Below are 6,886 nucleotides of genomic sequence, written 5' to 3'. Positions count from 1 at the left end.
TAGGCCCTGTAGTCAAGCGAGGAAACGTGCCTATTTCAAATGGAGCATCCATGCGGTGAGCCGTAGCAGTTGCCTGTTGTACTTTCGGAACCTGGGGTGCTGGTGCAGAAAACACTGGAGGTGTTTGACCTTGATCAGATAACCCACTAAGGTAAGCAAGAACCTGATTTATCATCTCTGGGGTAGGTTGGGGTGGTAGTTCCTCATTCTGCACTTGCTCAGTTTCCCCTTCCTCACTCTCTCTTACCACTTCCTCAGTCGGTGGAGGAGTCACCGCCCTAGTACTAGATGGGACGGGTGCTTGTCCTCTTCCCCTAGAGGACGTCCTCCCACGACCTCTACCACGGCCTCTTGCCGCTGCTCTTCCTCGAGCTACAGCCCCAGCGGCTGGCTCAGACGCACCCTGTTCCGCCTGTGCTGGTGTTGGCGTAGTCGTTGGTCTAGTTCTAACCATCTGCGAAATAGAGTGAAGATGGTCAGATACCAATTTGTATCACCTAGATACCAATTGGATTCAAGTAATAGCACGAAAGAAAGAAAGAATGGAATTTTCCTAAAGTCCTATAGCCTCTCAAAGAAAAGTAAAGGCGTCCCCCTACCGTTCCTTAAGACTCTACTAGACTCGTTCTTGTGTGATGAGACCAACGAACCTAATGCTCTGATACCAAGTTTGTCACGACCCAAAACCGAGCCGCGACTGGCACCCACACTTACCCTCCTATGTGAGCGAACCAACCAATCTAAACCTTAACATTTCAATTTAATATCAACAGAAAGTAATGCGGAAGACTTAAACTCATTAATAAAAACCAATTCAATAACTTCTAAAATTCAACATCTATTATTCCCCAAAATCTGGAAGTCATCACCACAAGAACATCTATGATCAAATTACTAAACTAAGAGTATTCTAAGAAACTAAAATAAACAAAAGCTAGTCCATGCCGGAACTTCAAGGCATCAAGACATGAGGAAGAAGATCCAGTCCAAGCTAGAAGCATTAGCTCACCCTGAAATCCGGTGTAATGAAGACTGGCTAGAGTTGCGGTTGAGTTGAAGACGACGGTACGTTTACTGCACTCCACAAATAACAAAGAAAACAAATACAAGTAGGGGTCAGTACAAAACACGGGTACTGAGTAGATATCATCGGCCAACTCAAAATAGAAAACAGTATATATCAGATAATATCATAAATCAACTACAATACTCAACGTGTAGCAACAACAAGTTCTATAATCATTAATAAACACCGCCAAGTTCACACATGAGGACTCAAGCCTCAATACCATACTCATTTGGGAATTAGGTTCATTAGATTGAGTATATTAACATCTTTCAAGATTCATTATCTTTATTCCTCTTGTGTCGGTACGTGACACTCCGCTCCACTACTACTATGTGTCGGTACGTGACACTCCGATCCCCTAATTCTACGTGTCGGTTCGTGACACCCGATCCCCTAATTCTACGTGTCGGTTCGTGACACCCGATCCCCTAATTCTACGTGTCGGTTCGTGACACCCGGTCCCCCTAATTCTACGTGTCGGTTCGTGACACCCGATCCCCTAATTCTACGTGTCGGTTCGTGACACCCGATCCCCTAATTCTACGTGTCGGTTCGTGACACCCGATCCCCTAATTCTACGTGTCGGTTCGTGACACCCGATCCCCTAATTCTACGTGTCGGTTCGTGACACCCGATCCCCTAATTCTACGTGTCGGTTCGTGACACCCGGTCCCCTAATTCTACGTGTCGGTTCGTGACACCCGATCCCCTAATCTCATTCTATTAATTCATCAATCCTTCTTTTATACCAAGGCATCATCAACACCATTACTTTAGTTCATCAAGCCTTCTTTTATACCAAGGCATCATCAATCTCATTACTTTAGTTCATCAAGCCTTCTTTTATACCAAGGCATCATCAATCTCATTACTTTTGTTCATCAAGCCTTCTTTTATACCAAGGCATCATCATTAACAAGGGGTTATCAAGATCTGGGATTCAATAGCTTCATCATGCTTATTTTATCACAATTATATAATCACATTCATACAAGCATACAATTAAGCACATAGAAGACTTTACAATACAACCCAACACATACATTCGCTATTAAGAGTTTACTACGAATAGTATAAAACCATAACCTACCTCCACCGAAGAATTTTGATCAAGCAAGCGAATTCCCCAAAGCTTTGTTTCCTCTTCGCTTCTCCTCTTTCTCGTTCGATCCTCTCTCTCTCTTTGTTCTTTCTATTTGTCTTATTCAAACCCTCTTTCTTTTACCCTAATTAGCATATAATAAAGTATAAAAGATGGCAATAATAACCCACTAATTAACTCAAGGTTACCTCTTTGAACCCCCAAGTAATTAGACTTATTAACATTAACCCACTTACTTTGTAATTAAAGCAGGAATAGTCCTAAACGCCCCTTAAATTACTTAACAGAAATCCGACCCAGCCTGGGATTACAGAGCCTGTGACGGCCCGTCGTGCCTGTGACGGTCCGTCCTGCTGCTCCGTCACAGAGTTCAGAGACTCAATTCCACTAAAGGGTCTGTGACGGTCCGTCGTGCCCGCGGCGGTCCGTCCTGCCTTGTCGTCACGAAGTTCAGAGAGTCGATTTCAGTACCCAAATTTTAGAATTCTAAGTGTTTTGGAACGAGACCCCCTCGACGGCCCGTCGTGGGTTCCGTCGACTCAGACAGTTTTTCCAAAAATAAAATCTGCTGTTTAAAATGACTAAACAGGTCGTTACAGGGCAAGCATCCTCGGAAGAATGAGGGCCTACCAAATCCGGATGAGTGCTCGACGTTCGGATAACTTCAGCATTTATCCTGTAGCTCTAGCGTCCACCTGTGCCTACACCTAAAAGTTTGTAGTTGTATAGCTTTAGTAGACACTTGTACTAAGTATGGCTATATGCAATCACACACTAAGGATATGGATGAATAAGATTAGCTCTTTTCTAATAACATGATTATAGAAGGTCAAGTTAGTGGACTTGCCAAATTGAGATTACGAAAGTGAGTGAACTTTCCAAATTTGAATTAGTAAAGTCATGCCATGAGAGAAACATGCATGATCATACTTATCATATTGCACACACCACATACCATCTTACACATAACACATATCATAATTCATATGACACATAACGTTGTTCATATCATTCATTCGTATGCCATGAGATCTTGGAATAATGGAATTGACATTAGGACTTCCCAAAAATGAGGTCTCAACATATGGGACCTCAACTAGGGAGTCTGCTTTAGCAAACACAAAGTTGTCTTCATACATTCATTCGTACTTCATTTTATTTCATTCATGGTCCAGTGTAAACAGCAGTTATACCTACGATGTAGTTAAATATTTTCATCGGGTTTGTTGTGCAATGACCAAGAATGACCTAATGTCATTAATTTAATCTAAATCACCTATTGATTATCCTATCCTAACACCTTTTGTAATATTCGTTTCATTGTGTGCATCATTTGAGGCAGGACTCATTAATTCATTGGGAACTTTAACTTTAACCGACATAGATCTTGTGAGCATCATGAAATCCAGTGTCATGAAACCCCACACCTAAAAGAGGGGAATCACTGGCCAAAGTGACCCAAAACATGCTAGCATACATGGGAATTGAACTCCGCCATATCCCTATATTGACAGTATAGGTTCGAAGACTAGGAGATATAGTGAGACTCACACCCGTCATGATGGAAAGTCTCATCTCATGATAGTTACAAGAACCTCCGCCCTTCTGATATACCGTGGTTTCACGGTATTATTAATACTTTTTCCTTAAGTTTAGTTTGTCCAAAAGCCTTTTTATGCTTATTTTTATATAAGTTTCTCCTTATATGCAGGAATCTGTCCAAAGATGAATGCGGAGGTTTTTGAGCGAAGAAATGCAGAAGAGACCACCTACGGAGCTTGTGACGGTCCGTCATGCTTGTAACGGTCCGTAGGTGGCAGCGTAGTGCAGCTGTTGAAGGAAAATGGGGAAGTCTAACCAAGTGTGGGGTTACGGAGTCCATGACGGTCTGTGGTTTCTATGACGGTCCGTCCTGCAGGTTCGTCATGAAGTTCTGAGAAGTAATCCCAGTACCCATATTCCAAGAGTTTAAGTGTTTTTAAACGAAGACCCTTGACGGACCGTTGTGCCTATGATGGTCCGTCATACTTGCCGTCGAGGGTAATGAAGAGAGCAGCAGAAGAAATTGCACAAGTATGGGACGAGGGAGTCCATGACAGTCCGTCGTGACCACGACGATCCGTCGCGAGGTCCCTCGACCCAGCCGTGTTTTGACAGATTTCCAGCAAATAGAATCCTTGTTTAATTAGGTTTTTATTTTCTATAAATAGTTCGAAAAACCTCGTTTTTGAGGTTAGACTCAATATTGTAAGACACCGTATTAGTAGACACTGTATTGTTAGACTTTCTATTATCATTAGACTTTTTGTGAGATTATTGATTACTTTGAGATTCTTGCAATTGATTATTGGTGATTTTTGGTTATTAATCAAGCAAACTTTCGGATTTAACTCTTTCTCATTGAAGTAAGTACATGAATTCTTATATAATATATTTGAATATTGTGATTATGACTATGGGTAACGAAACTCCATAACTAGAGTTGTATGAACCATAGGCAAATAATGAGGTAAAACCTAACTAAAATAACAATTGTAGAATAGTGTCTTGCATGTATTAATAATTCTTTCGCTTAGAAGTGTTTTTAACGGATGATCAACGTTAGAACTCGCCTTAATGCTACTTGCAGGACCAAGGAGGTATATAATAGGAAAAGAATTATCAACATAGATTTAGTGTATACTATCTAATAGGCTAGTATTGATTGGTACAAGGTAATAACATAGTCAAATATCGAATACGATGCTTAATATGAGGTAAAGATAAGGGTTAGGATAGCAACACACGTAGCCGGACCAAGGTACGGAGTGAAATTTTCTAGATGCCGGACCAAGGATTTAGAAATACATAACTTATCACTTGGCATGAAAGATACTAGGAAAGAATTGTTATAGTTAGAATTATCAAGTTATGAACCTGTGGGGAACACGTAAACCCTAGTTATTTTTATTAAATGATTAAACTCCAACATTCAAAGATGTTAAGTGTCTCTTTCAATTTCGTTAGTTATTTTCATTCATTTAGAAATAGAAACCCCCCTTTTATTGTTTTTGCTCTTCAATGATGTAATTGACCGAACAATAGTAATAATAGGTTAAAGTCAAGTCTAAAATATTTTCCTCGTGGGAATGATCTCAACCTCACTAGTTGGGTTATTTACTTGACACGACCGCTTTACTTCTTATTTGAGAGGTAAGTTTGAGCGTATCAAATTTTGGCGCCGCTGCAGGGGATTATAGCTTTAGATTAACTTAAACTTATTATTATAGTTTAGTTGATATTTTCTTTATTTTAGTTTGTTTTATTGTTTTTGATTTGTGCAGAACCAACCAACTTGTATGCCAAATACACGGAGAAAAAGAGAGCCTTTGTTTCCCTACGATCACGAATTAGAGCGTACACTACGCAACATGAATAGAAACTTGGGAATCAATAATGATGATCGAAACCAGAACATCCCGGCTCCGGTTGATGTTCATGGTCAGTTGTTACCCGATGCTCCGGGTGAACATCAACAGAGGGGACATAATCTCATTTTACGGCCCCCAAGCATACTACAGAGGCTATGATAACATAGTAGACTCCGATGGGCCACTTGTCTTGCCTCCTCTACCCACAGGCCACACCTTTGTGGTAACTAGTAGTTTTATGCAAATGCTCACTGCCAGAGGTTTGTTTTAGGGATACCTTCTGAGGATCCACATGAACATATAGCAAAGGTAAGGGTAGTGTGTAAAAGCTGTGTAGGGAGGACTGACTTGGATTTAGATGTAATAGGGCTCAGAGTGTTTCCTCTCTCACTGACGGGAGAGGCTGCTATATGGTTCACTGAGCTCCCTTATAACTCAATTTTCACTTGGAAAAAACTAAGGGATGTCTTCTTAGCACGCTACTATCCGGTCTCCAAGAAACTAAACCATAAAGACAGAGTAAACAACTTTGTGGCACTACCAGGAGAGTCAGTTAGTAGTTCTTGTGATAGATTCACCTCGTTCTTGACAAGTGTCCCAAATCACCGTATAGATGATGAGTCACTGAAGGGATACTTCTATCGGTGACAGGATGATAATAATAAAGCGGTGTTGGACACTATAGCAGGTGGATCTTATGGGGAGTATCCTTATGATGAGATTGTTGAAAAATTAGAGAAAATCTCCCGGAATAATAATGCTTGGAGTACTAGGAAGTCAGATACAAGGAGAAACACCTTCGCAGTGCAGTCCACTCACAACCCAGCCACAGATGAGATTCATGAAGAAATGGCTCAGATGAGAACTGAGCTTGGGTTGGTACTAAAACATGTCACGGGGTGCAGAAAAGATAAATGCAGTCAACTACATGTCGAAACCACTGCCACCTAATGATGAATGCTATTATGAGGAGGACACCTATGCAGTAAATGAGCAGACGGGGGGTTTCCAACCGAGCACCCAAGGCTCAAATCATGATAATTGGCGCCAAGGTCAAGGGAACCAAGGTCGGATCAATGGTAACTACAACCGTGAGGGTCATTATGTCCGAGATGGAAACTACAACCGCGACAACAACTTCAAAAGGGGTAACTACGGTAACAGAAATGATAAGAATTGGCCCTATGTCCCTCCTCAAAATCGTGAAGTTACTCCTAGGGATGGTGGAGATAGTAAGGCGCGAGTTGAGGATATGTTGCAGAAAATGATGAGGAGGTTCGACGCTAGTGATGAGCACATTAAAGA

This window comes from Solanum pennellii, chromosome 8 (genome assembly GCF_001406875.1).
Source record: "Solanum pennellii chromosome 8, SPENNV200".
Taxonomy (NCBI): Eukaryota; Viridiplantae; Streptophyta; class Magnoliopsida; order Solanales; family Solanaceae; genus Solanum; species Solanum pennellii.
This window is presented reverse-complemented; position numbering follows the sequence as displayed.